We start from the raw sequence: 20545 nt of genomic DNA, 5'->3' as shown, positions 1-20545 counted from the left end.
ACAAGCCCGACAGGCCATCGTTGGATCACATGTGCCCCAGCAATCCAATCCGGTGTCCTAGGCCATGGAGTCACGGACTCCGCAGGGCCTTGGCTGGCCGTGAGGGGAGACAGCTCACATCACCAAGGGCACGAAAGGACAAAACACTGCCCCAGTAAGCTGCTGCTGCCAGGTTAGCAGACACGGGACGGCGATGGCCGCAGCGTAAACGACTAATGGGAGAACTCTTTTTTCACTTCAATCTGGAAACACTTCAAAGGCAAAAGTCTTGCCCCTTGTATTTTAGGGTTAAAAGAAAAAAATCTTTGACTACAAGAGTGCACATAAAAAAGAAGGCATTCCCTGCTAATAAGTAATTAGAGGCAAACATTTTTCAGACAAAAGCGAGTGGAGCAAGGTATCCTTGGAAACAAAACTGGTTAAAACTACATGACAATAACAACAGCAGGGCTCTGGTACGTGAAATGACGATGTCAGGACAGTGTGCAGGAGGGTCAAGATGACACTCCGCAGAGAAGCAGCAGCCAGTAGAGACCCCAAGAGAAGAAACGCAATGTTGAGAAGATACTGCTGCTATTAGTATGTCATTATTTTCAGGATCTATATTAATGTCTTTTATTAGCTATCCTTGGTCTGGGTTTTTAACAGTCCTTAGTGAGGAGGGGCTTAGAAAAGAACACAAACCAGTTATGTTCTTATTGATCACTGCTACTCATAATTAATTATGCTTACATTGACTGATGTATAACAAACTATATACGTTTTTCTTTTTTTTAATTAATTTATTTTTGTTACAGATGTTTCTCCTTTTTCCCCCCATTGACACCCTCCTCCTTATCCCCTGCCACCCCACCCCCAGCTTTGTTGTCTATGTGCATCGGTTATGTGTACATTCATAGAAGTTCTGTGGTTTATTCCTTCCCTCCCCCTCACTCCCTCTTCTGAGGATTGTCAGTCTGTACCCTATTTCTATGACTCTGGGTCTATTTTGTTCATCAGCTTATTTAGTTTATTATATTCCAGAAATAAGTGAGATCATGTGATATTTGTCTTTCTCTGCTTGGCTTGTTTTGCTTAGGATAATGCTGTCTAGGTCCCTCCATGTCATCTCAAAGGAAAAGAGATCTTTCTTTCTTACAGCTGCATAGTACTCCATTGTGTATATGTACCACAGCTTTGTTATCCATTCGTCTACTGATGGACACTTGGGCTTTTTCCAGATCGTAACTATTGTAAATAGTGCTGCTACAAACATGGGGGTACATATTTTCTTTCCAATTGGTGTTTCAGGCTTCTTAGGGTACATTCCTAGAAGTGGGATCACTGGGTCAAATGGCAGTTCAATTTTTAATTTTTTGATGTAACACCACAGTGTTTTCCATAGTGGCTGCACCAGTCTGCATTCCCACCAGTAGTGTACTAGAGTCCCCTTTTCTCCACCAGCACTTGTTGTTTGATGATTTGTTGATGGCAGCCATTCTGACAGGTGTGAGGTGATACCTCATTGTTGTTTTAATTTGCATCTCTCTGATGATTAGTGACATTGAGCATTTTTTCATATGTCTCAAAAATATAGAACGCTTCACAGATTTGCACATCATCCTTCCTCAGGGGCCATGCTAATCTCTGTATCGTTCCAATTTTAGTATCTATGCTGCCGAAGCGAGCACCTATATATGATTTTCAATCCATGGTAGAACTTAAGCATACATATCTCCCATTCATTCAGTCTGGAAATAGATGCTTCTGTTGCTGCCCTTCCCAGGAGGTTTTAAAAAACAGGAAAATGACACAGCAAGGCTGTCTGGAGCTTTTTCTTTCAAAATGTTGTTTTAAAGCAATTGCTTAGTCTCTCATTACTACCTCAGCCATCTCCCCAGCTGTTTCAAGGACAGAAACAGAAAGGCCAGCAATCTTCTAGTTTACAACTCTATTCTCAATCCACCATAGAACAAGAAGTGTTACCCAGATTTAATATAAAAGAATACCTTTTATCCCATTCCTCCCTTCCCCCACCTTATTTTAAGGATGTAGATAATGTCAAGATTAACTAACTCAAACATACTCCAATCTTCTTTACGGCACTGGGACCTAAGCTCCGCAAGGGCAGCGAGCGAGCATGCCTACTCTGCTCCCCTGGAGCCTAGTACAGAGTTGGCCCAGGATAATGACTCAATTAGTATGTGTTGAATGATTCAATTAATTAATTGGTAGTAGGCAGGAAGGGAGGAAAGGACAAAGGGAGGTAAGGGTCACTAATAACATCTTTACAGGATTTTCCTCCCATCTTGTTAGATATTATTATACTAGAAGAATCTAAATCTGTACGGTTTAATGAACACAGCTGTTAGATCATACTGAATGATAGACCCAGACCTTTTAAGTTAATTGAATCTAAAAGAGCCAGCCAAAAAAATGGCAGACCTCCTTGTCCTCAGCTAAGCCAGTTAGTAGTGTCGGGGCTCTAGGGTCGTTGTCAAACACGTCTGAATTTTTGAGCTGACGTTTTGGAATTTACTAGGTTAATACCTATATTGTGACTCACATCAGACATTTTAGAAATGAGCAAAATGATGTTAATTATGATTGATGACCCTGACCATATCCTGATTACTATATGCAGTTTCATCATTTCACTGCCTATTAGCTCATATCAATGTCTGCTTATAAAAGTGTTCCTAATGTTTACAACGAGAGGCCTTGGTGATTACAGCCATATAAATGTGTGAATAATTGAGAGGTTATGCCGCAGTACACGCCTCATCAAGCTTCCTCGTCAAGTCTCAAGAACATATTTAAAGCTCAACACTAGACCTCAATTATGCTTGAATTACCAGCAAGGAAGAAAAAAGCTAAGCTACATTAACAAAGCTGTCAAAAAACACCCTCTGCTTTAAGTTTACTTGGACAACTGGGCAGTGGAAATAGTTCACTCTGGTAAAGATTCTACTACATTTAGAAGAAGAAGAAGAAGAAGAAGAAGAAGAAGGAGGAGGAGGAGGAGGAGGAGGAGGAGGAGGAGGAGGAGGAGGAGGAGGAGAGGAGGAAGAAGAACCCTGAAATTTATTGAGTACCTTTCTTTGTCCTCAAGATGACAGATGAAAAGTCAATCTTGACAAAAAGATTGTAAAGTTGACTAGGTTGCCAAATTTCTATTGCAGATTCAGTACAATTAATATAGAGAGAAGTGAAACATTTATATATGTATGATCTAATAAGATCATACATATATTACAGTGATCTCAATAAATTACGAAGGACCCAGCAATAAAATAATCTGGTATTGTATGTACTACCCAAAGATACAATTAAATACCAACTAATTTTGCTTTGACTCCTTAAAAGAAGGTTCTGCAGTTTGGAACTGAAACTAACCCAATACATACTAAAGAGTTCTATCCTTTTCCACAAATAAATCGACATTTCACACAATGTTATTTTTTAACTCACCTTTATTGTTGAATATAGTACAGATTGTTGAATATAGTATAGTTCCCCCCTTTTTTCCCCATTGACCCCTCTCCTCCCCAATCCCACACCCCTCCTGCCTTCCCCACATGATTGTTGGTGTCCATTGGTTATGCATATATGCATAGAAGTTCTTTGGTTTATCTCATCCCCCCCCTTCCCTTTGAGGTTCATCAGTCTAACAACAATTTGTACTTCTTATTTCCTTCATCTTTTTCAAGGATACTTCAAATTTCAGGAATAACTCCCAATTGTTCTAATATGAAAAGTAAAGGGCATAATGTGGTACAATTAGAAAATCATAATAACCACCAAAATGTATTAAAATTCAAGTCCATGTTTATTTTTAATGTATGTAATCTATTTTGCAATCTGTACAAACAGTCCAAGTGCAGGTCATCTTGGATTGCTCCTCTAATGCTAGGGTTTTTACTTTAAACTGTCCGCAGATAAACTTGATAAATTCCTTACCCTGAATCCCATATTTATGTAAACTAATCCTTAGCACTCAAAATAGAACATATTTCTATCACCCTAGTGAGCAATCCCTATTTTAAAATGTCTCTTGATTTATTTGAAGTTTTTCTCAGCACCTTGCCTTAGATGAAGGTAGCATCACATAGGAAATGTTAGACTCTTTGTGCTGTGAGGAGCCTTAAAGGCCAACACATCCTATTCTCTCATCATAAAGAGGAGGGAACAATGGTTCAGAGAATTGTGAGTCCTCCAAGGCCATGTACATAATGCAGGGGCAAAGCTTGGACTGCGGTCCAGTTCTCTGACTTGTACTCTGATTCTTCCTCCATGGAGTCTTCCAACACCAAATGCCTCTCAGCAGCCACCACCATTTCCCTCCCATGAAAACTCTACTGAAGAAATGTGGTGAATCCACTCAGCAAGTGTTCATTGTGTACCTACATGCGTGGCACTCTGGAAGGTAAGGTGGGCAGGTACAAAGCTGACTAAGGATTGGGTCCCTGTCCTTGGGAGAAAAAGATATTCCCAGATGACCATCAGCCATAGTTCGTAACCTCACAGAAGGGCTGCCATGGCAATAGTACAAGGAGAGTGTTGCAGGTTAAAAGACCTCAGAGGGCTTTGCGAGGTAGATGGCATTTGAGGGTGATGAGGAAGTTTGTGGCAGGTGGCTTTGGTGTTCATTCTGGAGAATTCATTCATTATGCCAAACTAGTTCAACTTTAGTAAAAGAGCCTTTCACTAAAAAATATAGTTTAAAAATATAGTTGCCCAGATGGTGTGGCTCAGTGATTGAGCATTGACCCATGCACCAAGAGGACACTGGTTCAATTCCCACTCAGGGCACATGCCCAGGTTGTGGGTCCAATCCCCAGTGGGGGGCATGCAGGAGGCAGCCAACTGATGTTCTCTCTCATTGATGTTTCTATCTCTCTCTCCCTCTCCTTTCCTTTCTTTCTAAAATCAATAAAGAAAAAAAGTTTTTAAAATATAGTCGATTATACCTGGTCAATGGATGGGGGTCAGAATGTTACTACTGCAGGAGAGTAAATGCACATTTATCCATGACTTTGTCTAATTTATTTGTACAGATGAATCCGTCCCCAACACAATGCTTTCAGTTATAGTAAGGCATTAAGAGCAAGTATTATTTCATTTCTTTTATGGATAAAAAATAAGGATCAGAGAAATTGAAGACTTTCCCACAGATACATGGCTGACAAGTTGCAGAACTGAGGCTAAAACCTACCTCTCTTCATTCCCTGCGTTCTCCACACCCCTATGTTGTCTTTGCAAGTTTACGGCTTTCAAATCTATTTTTATGAGCATTGAGTAAGAAAGGGGGAAGGACAAATGCAAGGTCACAGACTTTCAGAATGCCACTACAAAACCAACCTCGATACATCAGATACAGCTGTCCCCCACTCTGCACTCACTCATGACCACCATCAAAACTCATCAGCAGCCTAGTGTTATCAGGCAGCATCCTGTCGGTACAGTCCTTCAGGCATTGCATATACATTGGCCATCTTTCCAAAGAAAACTAGAAACACCTGGATCATGTTAGGTCACTTCTGAGTTTCTACAGCTGGGTTTTATGCTTCTCCCCTCTTAAGGAGTTGACAATCTGGAAAAATCTTGATACTCAGCCAAGAAAACAAGAGCCTTTCATTTTGAACATGGACGTTTCTATATGTTCTGGCGAAGGAGTGAAGTGGGGAGAGTGAGCTGGAAATTATTCCTTATGGTGGATAAATAAAAGTGTGGGCAATGAGAGAGATGGGTCATGACCTTCTAGTACGGACATATTAAAGCAAGAAAACCACCCCATTTTCTCCCCAAACAATATTCTTCAGCATAACAAGTGGCTGCATGGCTCAGTGGCCTCAGTCGGGAGTGCCCGGTGGACAGGAACTTCAGGCCACCTGTGTTTCGGCTGGACCATCTGCTGTGTGGGTCCATGCAGCTGGGCCTCCACGCTGCCAATCCTCTGCACTGTCGCACAAAGACGCTCGAAAATCTCACTCCAAGTAAAGGGCAGGGGCCCAGGGGGCCCGGGGGCCAGGGGACCAGGGGTGGGTGGCCCTGCTTACACTGGAGCACATGGTTTCTCTGGTTAAAAGACTTCTGATGTCAAATTAGTCATCAATTTAGCTATTTTTTTCCATGAGTCTAAACCCTGACTTTCTGAATGTAATGTGTAGATGTAAAATATCCAAACCATGGGAAAAGCTACAGTTTCCAGGACATGAACCTTGAGGCTAGCAAAGTTCGAGTAAATTTGACATGGACCAAACATTGCTTCCCTACCAGTCTGTGAGCTAAAACGTCATCATGCTGAACATCAGAGGAGTAGGTGTCCTACCCAAAGGCACACGAAATATCTATGACAGTGTGGAATAAGGGCTCTGTGGCTTTCTGTCTTCAACAAGAACAGGCCAAGGTGTACATGAAGGAGGGGTTGTAAATGCCACTTGGCATTTGTTAATTGTAAAATGTGTGCATCACCCAGCAGGGAGAAAGGCAAGGCAAGAGGGAAAATTCTGCAGGATGCTGTATCATTCCCTTGACCCAACTGGAATTATTTACACATATATTTATTTCCCATCAGTGTATGACTCAGTGTTTGTGTGCAGCTAGAAATATAAGGGCAGGTGTGTCTCTTGTTAAAAAAAAGTCCCTCCCAGCCCGGCTGCTGAGGCTCAGTGGTTGAGCATAGACCCATGCACCAAGAGGCCCCAGTTTGATTCCCAGTCAGGGCACACACCCAGGTTGTAGGCCAGATCCCCAGTGGGTGACATGCAGGAGGTAGCCAATCAATGTTCTCTCTCATCGATGTTTCCATCTCTCCCTCTCCCTTCCTCTTTCTCTAAAATTAATAGAGAAAAAAAAATTTTTTTAAGGAAAAAAAAAGTCCCTTCCACATGGGCAGTCCAAGTGATACATCTGATCTACCCCAATCAGATGGTGTACTTTTCATCGATTTCACCATACTTGCATACTGACTCCTGTCTATCCAATGACCATTAAAGGCAGGTTGCCATGCTCCAGCTGCACTCTTGTAAATGTCCAAAACTTCCCTCTGTTGGTCTGACCCTGCACCATTCTGGCTCCACCCAGCTCCTAACTCTTGACTTTGCCTCCCACTGGCCAACTCAAAGGGAGCTCTTTGTATTTAAGGGCAGCGCTAGTGTGGGCTAGTGTGAAGCTTCCATGTTCCCTAAGGAGAGTGGATCTGAATTACCTTTGACTTGTTCAACTTTTGGACACTTAGACAGTAACTGCCTCCTCCCCCTACCCAGCTCTAGTTCCTGGGACTCAAACTGCATCCCTGGCCTGTCAAACTTCTGTCCCCTAGGAGTTGGTGGTAGTGGCACAAATCATCTATTACTCTATTGCGGGGCAGCTTGTTACCTTATTAAAGAGTCTCATGCTATGAGATTAAGCAGAAAGAGTGCCCTCCTTAGGTGAGAGGGTCAGAGAAAATAAATAATGAATCTTAGTTTAAAAAATAATGAAAACAGTAGCAGTAAGGAGCATTCCTACCTCCTCATTATGAACAACCAAAAACTGTGATATGTTTGCTCCTGTGCAGAGAACTCTGTTATTCATTAAAAAATACTTTAAACAGTCCCTGCCTTCCAGCAGATAATTTTGGCAATAATGATACCCATAATATTCCAGTCATTGCCAAGGCCACAAACAAATACAACTTTAGGATAACCCAAATAACGTGCTCATATCTTTTGCATGGAAGGTGAGGGAGATGCAAGAGTCGCTCTCCTTCCATCAGAAAAAGTATCATACAAGAGGATGAGTTGTTAGGATCCTTGAAAACTAGCAGTGACGCAATTTAGGAAGTCTGGCAAAGGAGGAGATTCTAAGTACTCACCAAGCACTCAGAATCAGAACTGAGCAGGGCAGATGGCTGGAGAGAGATGATGTTCTGGAGGGAAGCATGTAATGGGGAAGAAGAAGAAATAATAGTAGCTACTGTTCATTATGTATAAAGATACCAAGGTTTAGAAAGACTGGGCACTTTTCTGGACCCTGCCCTGGATGTACTCAGACCTGGTTTCCTATTGCACATGATTGTTCCGGAAGCTTTCCCAGCATCAAGCACAGTCTGGTAGGCTGCAAGAGAGGTTTTGATCTTTGCTGGAGGATGGTTCGTCTCTGTCTTTATAGTGGCAGTCTGCATGCTGGGACAGCTGGTCCCTGCTGCAGCAACCATCCCTGGAATCTGAGGTCATTATGGACATGACTGGAAACATCTTTCCTCCCACCCAGAGTCTCCTGATTCTTGCCAAGGGCTTTGTTTTCATCACTGTGGTATGAGATGCCCTGGGACCCTCTTGGTGTTCATGTACATGGACTGCTTCACCTGGTTCTGAAATGCGAAGGCAGGTTGCCCAGCAAGGCCCTGGCTTACTGCTACCTGCCATGTGCCCTGTACGATGTGGCTCACACTAAAGAAGCAGCTGAAATCTTGGATCTGGCTTTCCACAGTGGCTAAGGGAGGACCAGTTGGTGTAACTCAGAGACGAAGAGGAGTCGTGGGGCAAACTTTGACTGATGAGAGATAGAAACTGATGGAAAAATCCTTCTTTCTTCCTTTCCACAGGTGAACTATTCCAAGATATGACAATTCCTGTGGCCTCTCTCAAGATGTCTTTAAAGACTGAGTGGTCAACAGCACTGGCTACAAAGCTATGGCCAGCTTGGGATGTGCTACTTTGTGTTTGCTCTTCCTCCTGTGCTGCCTCATTCTTTCCTTCACTAATGCTTCTCTGGGATGGCACTTTCCATAAAGTGATAACGCACACTTCCGGTCACACCTGAAATCAAGCTGAATGGAAGTCTTACAATTATGAAGTTAAAGAAGAAGCCACATTGAGACTGGTAGAAGGGGTGGAGGCCCAAATGAGCTGGTCCCATACCCACGTGTGGCAATAAAAATCAGGAGGCCTACCTCAGCTGTGACGGTCCTCCCTGAGGAGCAAGGGGTCCCTTGTCCCACACCAGCCCCCTACCCCAGCTCAGGGTTCCAGTGCCAGGAAGAGAAGTTCCATAACTTCTGGCTGGAAAAAAATAGCAGGAACTGAGGCCGTGGAAGGCTGGGGCTGTTGGAGTCCTAGGCCCTTCCTCTTAAAGGCCTCACACATGGACTTACTCAGACTCCTCCCTCCAGGCTCCAGCGTAGAGGGGAAGCAGCTTGAAAGGCACCAGAGACATAAGGGGTTGCTTGGCATGAGCTGGAGAGCTGGAGGGGCAGCTTTCTCCCAGACAGACATGCAGGCAGAGATCATTGTTCGTTTCGTGAGCCCTTTCCCCATGGAACAGGCAGAGAGGTGCCATATCTGGGACTCCAGCAACCTGGCTCACACTGTTTGCCCCACCCTGGTGATTCCCTGTGGCCCTACCCCACCCAACTTTCAGACCCATCCAAGTTTTTTCCAGTGGCTTTACCAAAGGATTGGCCTATTTTGGATCCTGCTTCAGTTTTTCCTAAATTCTCTCAAATAAATAGCATCTGGCCTTAGCAAGCCCCATACCTCTCACTTAGTGGCCCCAGGCCTGGTACTAGAAGTAGCCAGCCTTGGTCTACAGCTTGGCTTTACCTGGGCACCTCCAAGCCCAGCAAAAGAAGCAGCCATCTCTTTGTAGCTTATGCCTGGTGGCCTTGGGTAAAACATGGGCAGTGACTGACCTTGACCCAGAGCCAGGACACCCAGTAGATAGCTTCAGACCACATTGAAGCACCACCACCCATCCACTTCCACAAATTACACACTCAAGGAGTGAACTCAGTGGGTACCAGAGTCCTGCTAAAGTAATTCTTGCTCTGTGTGGTGGGCCCCTGCACAGCTGACCCTCCAAAGTAGTCAGAGGTCAGTGGTCAGTGGGTACAACAAGTCCTTGCAGCTGGTCAGCCTGAGTAAATCCCTCCCATTGATATGACAACAGCAATCAAGACTCAATTACAATAGGAGGGTGTAGAGTCACACTAGGGGTGCACCTCAAGGGTCCAGCTGGGGTGATTAGGGAGGCTGTGCCACTGGACCCTACGGGACACCTACTATAATAGGCTAACCTACAAAGCCCAGGAGACATAGCAACTCCACCCAATATATAGAAAAAAAACACAAGGAGGCATCCAAAATTAGGAAACAAAGAAACGTCCTAAATGAAAGAACAAAACAAAACTCCAAGAAAAGAACTAAATGAAATGGAGATAAATAATCTAACAGATGCAGAGCTCAAAATACTGGCTATAAGGATGCTCAAGGAACTTAGTGAGGACCTCAAGAGCATAAAAAAAAAAAAAGACTAGTTAGAAATGAAGAATGCACTAACTAAAATAAAGAATAATTTACAGAGAGTCAATAATAGAGTAGGTGAAGCCAAGAAGCAAACCATCAATTTGGAATGTAAAGAAGCAAAAAACACCCAATCAGAACAGCACAAAGAAACTGGAATTAAAAAAATAAATAAGGATAGTATAAGGAGCTTCTGGGACAACTTCAAGTGTACCAACATTTGCATAATGGAGGTGCGAGAAGGAGAAAAGAGAGAGCAAGTAATTGAAAACCTATTTGAAAAATAATGACGAAAAACTTCCCTAACTTGGTGAAGGAAACAGATATACAAGTCCTGGAAGCACAGAGAGTCCCAAACAAGATGAACCCAAAGAGGCCCACACCAAGACACATCATAATAAAAATACAAAAGGTTAAAGACAAAGAGAGAATCTTAAAAGCAACAAGAGAAAAGCAGTTAGTTACCTATAAGGAAGCTCCCATAAGACTGTCAGTCGATTTCTCAAAAGAAACTTTGTAGGCCAGAAGGGATTGGCAAGAAATATTCAAAGTGATGAAAAGCCAGGACCTTTAACCAAGATTACTCTATCCTGTAAAGCTGTCATTTAGAATCAATGGACATCTAAAGAGTTTCCCAGACAAGAAAAAGCTAAAGGAGTTCATCACCACCAAACGAGTATTATATGAAATGTTGAAAGGTCTTCTTGAAACAGAAGAAGATCAAAAACATGAACAATAAAATGGCAATAAATACATATCTATCAACAATTGAATCTACAAACAAAATGAACAAGCAAAACAGAAACAGGCTCATAGATATAGAAAACTTTGTTGCTTGCCAGATGGGAGGGGGGTGGGGGGATAGGCAAAAAAGGTGAAGGTATTAAGAAGTACAAATTGGTTGTTAGACTGTTGAACCTCAAAGGGAAGAGGGGCAGTACAGGAAGAGATAAACCAATGAACTTATATGTATATATACATATCCAATGGACACAGACAATAGTGTGGGGAAGGCAGGAGGGGGGTGGGAGCGAGGAGTAGGGGGTCAATGGCATAAAAAAGGGGGAACAGCTGTAATACATTCAATAATAAAGATAAGTTTTTTTAAAAATTAAGTGATAACACATACTGCTGGCCACAGGCTTTGTTTTCCAGGCTAACAGGGGGATAAATTAAGTGACAACCCTAATGCTGTATAACTAGGAAGTAGCAGAGCTGGGATTTTAATCCAAACCAACTTCAACTGTGATAAACAGATGAACAGAGACCCCAGGTAGCCATATAGACATAAGAAAGAGTCAGACTTTAATTAAAAAACAATGATAGGCCTGTGTGAATTCCTAGACAAGAAATGAGTAGATAAAAGCAGGAAAAACAAGTGCCACATTCTGTCATTTTGGCTGCCCACAACCAGAGGAATACTAAAGCTATCAGGTCTTCTGCCTCCCACCTTGGCATTAAACAAGCTGTCTTGCAATTGTTTGTGGTCTTGATTTATCCTAGGAGAAGAAATTATCTAATGAAGATATCAAAATTTGTTTCTATGTGTGGTTGCAGTTTGTCCCCGGCCCTGGTCGGTTGTGCGGGTGGCAGCCACTCGATGTGTCCCTTTCACATCGATGTTTCTCTCTCTCTCTCTGTTCCTCTCTCTCCCTCCCACTCTACCTGAACAAAAAATGGAAAAATGTCCTCGGGTGAGGATAAAAAAAAAAAATTTGTTTCTATGTGTAATTTTTACTCTGTTTTAAGTTTCTTCTAGTGCCCTATCTCTAAAATGGGCACCAAACATCACTGGCAACTTCACAGAAGACTCTATTTACACTAGCTCTTTGATTTTAAGATAAAGACTTCAATTTAAGGATCTTAAGCACAAAATACCAACTACCACAATTGTGGCAATTTTTTCATCTTCTTACTCAATATAGATTCTTCAAGAACATTTAAGTAATAAAAATTCTACATGAGCAATAAAGATCGACCACTCTCCTGAAAAAGCCCATTATCTTTAGCAAAGAAATGCAGTTTTTAAGATATGCATATGTTTGATTTTTTTTTGTACTGCTTTTAAGAGCTTTTGATTTTTACAATGAGCACTGACATGCCAGTAATGAAGAGAAGATCTCTAACATATATTTGCCAGCTCTACTTCACAGATTTAGATCTAATGTTCTCCAGTAGTGGAAAATGGGCCACACATTACCAACTAAATCTGCTCTGGCTTCTCTCCTAGCAAACTGTGCATCTTCTCCCTGGAGTACTATTAACAGATGACACAATAATTTCCTTGGACTTCACCAACTTTGTAGCTCATCCCCTTGAAGTCTCATTTCAGTCTCTACAACATGTCTGGGTACAGGCACCATCATTGTTTTCTTACTGATCCTCTTGCTTATGTCCCCTCCCCCATTTCCTTCATTCCATTCAGGACAATTCATTAGAAAAGATCACAAAGGAGTCTCCTTGTCCACATAAAAACACCATGACCATCAGAAAAGAATTTAAATATTTAAATTGTCCATTTTGAAAACCTTAACCACAAATGTCTAGAATTAATGATAAGCCTGGAATTAAAATCTTTCTTTTCCTGCTAGTATGTCCAAATGGTGATAGAGGAACCTCTTTGAAGATAAAAAATCTTGAACTGAATACATTTGGAATTTTCATCTTAGTGAAGTCTGTGTTCCACACCAGTGGATCTTCAGATCTTTAGAACTTCAAGAAAGTGCCAGGAAAGCTGGAGGTGGCCCATTAGTAACACTGGTTAAATGAGGTACTCAGGGGCATTACTCTGGTACATTTTATAGCTTCTATCTGCCGTCACTATTGCTATACAATTTTATATGGTTGAAATAGAGATTAAGGGCAACACTGGACAGGAAAAGAAGTCACAAGAGGCTGGCCAAGAGGTGGGTATGGAAGTAGAAAGCATCTTCCAACTCTGTGCCTTAAGTAAGACACTGGCAAGGAGTACTTCAGTGACTGAAGATATATCTGAGGGTATCGTGTCATTTTTAGAATTGTGAAGCCACCTTCTCTCTCCTTGCCCATATGCCAACACCAGAGGGGTGGCCACGCCACGGACATTCATAAGATCATGATTGTGAAAACACTGCTTATAGAAGACTAATTGTTCACTGGAGAACTTTATTTTCTCAAAGGATCACTACCACTCAAGATAATAGAATCAAAAAGAGTTGGCTTTCAAAAAAGAACTTGACTATACAGAAATAGATTTTAAGAAAACCTGCCATTTGGAAGAGAAAAAAATACATAAGTCTTTCTTGGCCAACTTTTTAAAAATATTTAAATAGGGTTTTGTTTGTTTGCTTGTTTTTTTTTTGTTGTTTTGTTTTGTTTTCTTTTTTTTTACTTCAATGGTTTCTTGGAATGCATTCAAGCCATTTCCACATGGCCAAGGAATTCACATGCCATCCAAAGTATATGCACCAAAGTACATTCAGAAAAATCCAAGGAGGGAAGATTATCCATTTGATCACTTTTCTACTTGAAGGGGAGTCACCACTTTTTTCCTGCTCCGAATTCAACTTTCATACTGTGGATTTTAGCTGAAGATGAGAGGAGACCAGGAAGCAATAAGGGAGAAAGGGCCTTTTGAGGCAATATTAAGTGTTGGGAAAATAATCTATATTTGTTGAGGTTTGGGACTGAAGATGTAGCAGACCCGTAAGTCAAGGAGTCAAGGACTCCCTTTTTCCCAGAGAGAGTGCCACCCTACTGAGGGCTCTGTGTGAAAGAGTGACACCTGCAAAGCCCATCCATCTCCATGGAGCTATAAAAGGAGAATTTAGTGACCTTCCATGGTTCCCTACTCTCAAGTCTATAATTAGGGAAACACTATGATTAAAAGAAAGGACAAAGTGGAAATAAAAACTCTTATCAGTAAAAAATGACCACTCTTTCCCAGGGAATTCTCACAATGCTCAACCACTTTATGACTTTTATCACTCTTGATATTTTATTTCCATACTCAGATGGCTTTATAATGTGCTCTATTTGGGTGGCAGAATTTAATAGGAATGTTGGCATAGAAGAATGCATCAGAAGAAAAGAGAAGGAAGCAAACATTTCTTGAAAAATATTAAAACAGTGAGGGGTCTGGTAACAGTGTCAAGAAAGGAATCATTGAGGCTATAAAATAAATTTATCTGAGGGAAGACTATATGGGTAGCACTTCTGTGTAGAAAAGAAAAAAGACTTATTTTGTATAACACCTCAAGACAGAACTAAGACTGAGATTCACCATAATAGGAAGATTTTAGATTATTTAAGAATAAAATCAGATTTGTCTAATGTTTAAACATGCTGCATAAATAAAGAGTGAGCTTTTCAACCCTGGAAATATTTTCATAGGAACTAGATGACTCCTTGTCAGGGATGTTGCTAAGGGAATGTCTCCTTGGAATAATGTTGAACAGTATTTCCAAATAAAATAGTCCCTGAGTACCAATCAGCACTGGTAAATATGATTAAAGTTTTTCAAAATAAAAAAGCTGGCACCAAATCAACAAATGTACACAAACTGCCTTTAAAGTGGAATTATTCATTTGTTCATCCATTCATCAAGTAATTCGTTGAGCCCCTAGAATATGCCTGTACGACTTGGGGCACTGTGGCACATTAATGGAAGAATAGATAAAGGTACTGCCTTCACAGCAGGTGGATTCTTATGTGTGCACCCCAAAACAATCATTTTTACAAACAGTACATAAGATCATTTTACACAGTGGTAAATCCTATTAGAAAATAAAATAGAGTGATAGGATAGAGAGAGGAGGAGGGCAGCTGCTTTTGCAAGGGTGCAAAGGAAGGTCCTCTCCTGGAAATACCATTTGAGTTGAAGACCTGACTGAAAAGAAAAAGCTGGCCATGCTATTATCTGGGGGAAGAGATGTTTAGGGAAGGGAAAGAGCAAGTGGAGGGAGAAAGGGTCTTGACCCCATGAAAGGATGAAGGCCAAGAATCCTATGAAGAGAGGTCGGAGAGAAAGGTGGGATCCATGTCACGTAGGACTATGTAGACCATGAAAATGCATTTGGATTCTACTCTCCCTGGAGTGGAAAGCTACCCGGAAGGGGAGTGCTGTGGTCTGATTTACTTGTTTAAATTACTCTGGCTATTGCTGCAGAGAAAAACGCTGTTGGAGTCAAGGGTGAAAGCAGGAAGTCTGGTTGGAAATCTACCACAGCTGTCTAGGTGAGCACTAATGAGGACTCAGCGGAATTCAGATAGCACGGTGACTGTTCTTCGGACATTTGGACATGCCACAGTCTGAAAGCTATTCAAAATAGAAGTTATTTAACAGTGTGTGCATGTTTATATTTAAATATGTATATACACGTGTATATACATGACACCTTAAGGATAGTGCACATAGTATTTTTAAAACTGAGAACAGAAGTAAAATAGAAAGCAATTTTTGATACTTCAAAGATTCGAACTGACGGAAATTTAACAAAAAACAAATATACATATCAGGGTTTTTTTTTTATTTGCCTCAAAAACTCTTTTCCAAGATAATAATAACACATTATGTCTACTTAGATAATTACAACTAAGTGATGAGGAAGTGGGTGTTTGATGCCTGCTGGGATGGACTTCCTTTTCCAGCGGCGAGAAGACAACGTGGTAACAAACCACAAACTAAACCTGGAGACCCTCTCATGCTGGTCACAGAGCCGCACAGGACTGATGATAGGCTTTTCCACGTTGTTCAACAGGGAGAAAGGAAAAGCTAACTTGCACGTATTTATTCTCGTTGTTTTGTATTTTACTTTGGGAGAAAATATGCAATTGTTTGGAAACTGCAGGTGATATGACCCATTCAAACCAAGATTTAGACATTGTTGTATGTGCAGATGGATAAGCCATCAATCATTTGGCTGTAAGTGGAAAATCTTTGCTTAAGTCATCAATGCTCCCAAGTGTAATCCTACCTGTGTTAAGCAAGGGGAATTCTGTTTTTCTACTGCGATTTGATATTGAGAAATAACATGAGTAGATAAGCTTTATAACAGCACTCGAAGCCCTTGTTATTTCTAACAAATGAGAACCACTGGGCTCCATGAGCTGGACGCTGGCTCCTGATCTGTGTGTGTGATGACCAAGGTAATGTGGCATAACTCAAAGGCAGATGAGCAAGAAAGCAAAGTAGCTAAAACAAACAGTGGAGAAGGGGACTTGGGGGAGGGGATGAGGAGGAGTAGAGGAGGGACAGGGGAGGGAGAGGGGAAGGGCAGGAATGAAAACAATGAGATAAAGAGACTTAGCAATATCCCAGATTTTCAAAAGATATTTTTCTATTTATCTTCAGATAGAGTGGGAGGGAGGGAGGGAGAGAGAGAGACATCGATGTGAGAGGGACACATCAACCGGCTGCCTCCCACACGACCCAACCAGGGCTGGGGACAAACTGCAACCGAGGTGCGTGCCCTTGACCAGAATCAAACCCATGACTCATTGGTCTTCGGACCAACCCTCTAACCGCTGAGCCAAACCAGTCAGGACCCTTTACTATATTTTTTAAATTAATTTCAATGTGACAACTAACTCAGGAAAGTTGCCTTTCCTAAAATCTCTGTGCTCACACATATCATACCCAGAGTGGTCCTGACCCCTGTGTCTTGAAAATGCCTTCCCTCCCATTCCATTGTTAAAACTTGAAGGAGGATTGTTATCATTGAAGGTCTGTTGGGTGGTTTCAGCTAGGGAATTATTCAAACTACCCCTTCCTTACTTCTCTCTTTCTCCCACCCTTGTGGCACCAAAGCCTCAATGTGACTCCACTCACTCTTTTCCTGTTTATAGTTTTCAGCTTCTTCCAAAAAACAGTTGGGAATTTCAGTCAATCGTAAGCACTGTAGTGCAGCTACATGAGAGGACAGCCCTAACCCTTAGAGACATTCACTCTGTTATGACCAATTCCTATGTGATTTTTATGTGGTGCTTGAGAAAGACACTTGTCAAAAGGAGCAAGCATCTGTAAGCATATACACATACACATTTGTCTACATGTATAGACTGTCTAATACACATATGTTCTAAAAAGAGATGGGATGAAATAGCCACAAATTGGCAATGACTATCAACATATGTATCCCTTAAACTGGGCTTGTAATCCAATTAAACTGTGAGCAACTAATCATAGGATAGCAATACAGTGTCATGGTGAAGAGCAGTCTTCAGACCCAGATTATCTAGATTCGAACCTTATTTCACTACTAATCTATGAAAAATGCTTAAAGCAGTTCACGGTACATAGTAATTGCTATGTAAGTGTTTGCTATCATCATCATTAAATTATAACTTTCCAAAATGAAGAAACAAGCTATGAAATATTATGCCAGTATTAGGTATTATTATAAGAAATAATCTTTTAAAATCTGCATAAATCTTCAAGGATTTCTCTTCATTCGATTAAGAACATTTATTCTGTCCATGTCTTCTGAGTGTTTACTATGCACTAAGCACTGTTTAGGTACCAGGTGTTAGGGATGTTCATAAGCAAGACAGACAAGGCCTCTTCTCATGCAGATTATATTCTAGGGGGCTGGGTGGGCACTATGTGTGGTTCATGTGTGCCAAAAATTGCTTCAAAGAAGTTTCAAAGAAGATTCCATTTTAAAGTAGAAAATCAGCAGTTTTCTTCATCCACAGGCTAGAGATGAATGTGTTGTTGTCCTTTAGCGCTCTATCCAGATCATGTCATTCCAATGTAAATATATCACTTCTATTTTATAAGCTACCAAAAGATTTATATTAGTGATTCTCCTCTAATTGGTATGCTTCCTTTTTTTCCCCCCAGGGTTGGGGAACTATTTTCTGCCAAGAGCCATTTGGATATTTATAACATCATTCAAAGGCCATACAAAATTATCAACTTAAAAATTATCCTGCCACATTTGGTCAAGCTAATTTGGTGAGGTGTGTGATGTTAGCTGGTATTGATTTTGTGGGCCTTATGTGGCCTGCGGGCCAGACATTCCCCACCCCTGCAAGGTGCCTGGTCAGAAGGAGAGAGCACAGGTAGGTTCCCTTACCCTAGACAATAACATCTTGACTATGAAAGACAAGAAAATATGAATAGTATGCATGAGCCTTGTTGAAAAAACTTCAACAGCAGGTATCTTAGTTATTGTCAACTGCTATGACAATATGCCATAGACTGGGGACTTATAAACAACAGAAATTTATTTCTCCCAGTTCTGGAGGCTGGGAAATCCAAGATCAAGGTGCCAGCAGATTTGCTGTCTGGTGAGGGCCTGCCCCCTGGTTCATAGCCATCTCTTCAGTGTGTCCTCACGTGGTGGGAAGGACGAGGGAGCTGCCTTGGGTCTCTGGTGTAAAGACACTAATCCCAAGCATGGGGCTCCACCCCAATGACTTAATCACTGCCCAAAGGCCCCACCTTCTAATATCACTTTGAGGGTTAGGACCTCAAAATATGAATTTGGGGAGACAAAAACATTTAGTCCATAATAACAGGTGATTTTTAAACATACAAATAAAGAAATGCCAAATGAAGTTCCATTATAACTTGACTTTCACTTGAGAAATCTTAGCTCAAACTACACACAAAAGAAGGCGCACCCTGACCAAAAGATCGCACACCCACTTGCACATACATGGGTTTGAAAAATCCTACTGAAACTCAGAATAGGTTTAGGACACTTAACCAAAGTTCAACGGTGTGAGTTCTAATCCTGTGCAAATTGTGGGAACGTCACCAAACCTCACTTAGCCTCCTCTCCTATAAAATGGGACAAGAGTTCCTACTTGGTGTATCTCCTAAGTAAGAATACAATAAGAGCGCCCTGGCCGGTTTGGCTCAGCGGTTGGAGCGTCCGCCTGCGGTCCGGAGAGACCCGGGTTCGGTTCCCGCTAGGGGCATGTACCTCGGTTGCAGTTTGTCCCCGGCCCTGGTTGGTCGTGCGGGTGGCAGCCACTTGATGTGTCCCTTTCACATCAATGTTTCCCTCTCTCTCTCTCTCTTCCTCTCTCTCCCTCCCACTCTGTCTGTACAAAAAACGGAAAAATGTCCTCGGATGAGGATTAAAAAAAAAAAAAGAATACAATAAGAGCATTATAGAATAGAGAGCACAGTAGTGATCTTGATGCTGGGGCATGAACCATGTAGCAAAGATGACCTACAGAGGATCATATCAGTCAGGGTTCAACCAGAGAAGCAGAGCCAGTAGGGATTTGTTTCAGGGAATTGGCTGTGTGTAACTGTGGTAGGTAGATAAGCAATCTCTGTAAGGCCACTGTCTCCACATCTGATGTTGAAGAGGGATGTCCACAGACAGGCAGTCGGGCAGAAGATGGCTGTAAAGTAGAGGATCTCAAGGGCAGGATGAAAGCCAGAGGCACAAGCTGGGATCCCTCCAGCATCGATAAAACCTGTGTCTGACTTCAGTGACAGAGAGAAGCTAGATCCTTCATCACAGAGCTAAACACATACACACACCTGTCCCAGGAGTCGGAGAACCTGAAGCAAGGTCCGGGGAAAGTAGAGCAGTTAGAGGCCCAGTTTCACACCAATCACAAGGTGACTCCGCAGATCAGCAACAACGCGTGTGAGTTACAGGGTGGCTGCTCACCTTCCTTCCCCTCCAAATCTCCCAAGAATTCTCCTTGTGGTTCTTCTGTCACAAGAAATGTATAAGTAAGTGACTTCTGAGAAATGTAGTTCAATCTAGTCAAGCTGATACACCAAAAACTTATCACAAATTCCTTGATCACAGTTGGGAAATTGAAATAGCAACTTTCACATTCTTATCCACACAAATGTCACTAAGTTCTAAAGCACTGGTGCTGCAGCAGTTAAGAAGAAGAACTTTAGTCTTCCTGACCCAAGTTTAAATCCAAGGTTTACCACGTTCTCATTTTATGACACTGAATAAGCAAATTTAACTTTCTGTGCCTCAGTTTCCTCATCTATAAAATGGGGATTATAATACCTGCTTCATCAGTCAGATCAAGGAGTAAGGGAGATGATTATAGGTAAAATACTAGAACCGCGTCTATTGGGTAGCCAGTGCTTCGTAAGTGATAACTGTTCTTCTAATGGTCACTCACTTTAGGGCTAACTACATTAGAATCAAATGTTTAAAGAGATTCCCAGGGAATCTCTTTTCCCTAAGTGTCAGCATATGCTTAATGGGAGTGCAAAAGAAGCGTTCAAAGGACATTCTTGAGGCAAATAAGAATGGATCCAATTCATACATCAAATTATAGAGGCTGACTATTTTCATATTTTCCCA

The 20545-nt window shown here is 41.7% G+C and overlaps 1 non-coding gene across 1 annotated transcript; it reads right to left on the bottom strand.

The window, feature by feature from the left end:
• Positions 1-1566: 1566 nt before the first annotated feature.
• Positions 1567-1670, bottom strand: LOC118621568. The gene has a single exon (XR_004957728.1). It is a non-coding gene; the product is annotated as a U6 spliceosomal RNA (small nuclear RNA).
• Between the last annotated feature and the right edge of the window lie 18875 nt (positions 1671-20545).

This window comes from Molossus molossus, unplaced genomic scaffold, assembly GCF_014108415.1.
Source record: "Molossus molossus isolate mMolMol1 unplaced genomic scaffold, mMolMol1.p scaffold_m16_p_1, whole genome shotgun sequence".
NCBI lineage: Eukaryota > Metazoa > Chordata > Mammalia > Chiroptera > Molossidae > Molossus > Molossus molossus.
Note: the sequence above shows the minus strand (reverse complement) of the source record. Positions and strands in the feature narration are given on the sequence as shown.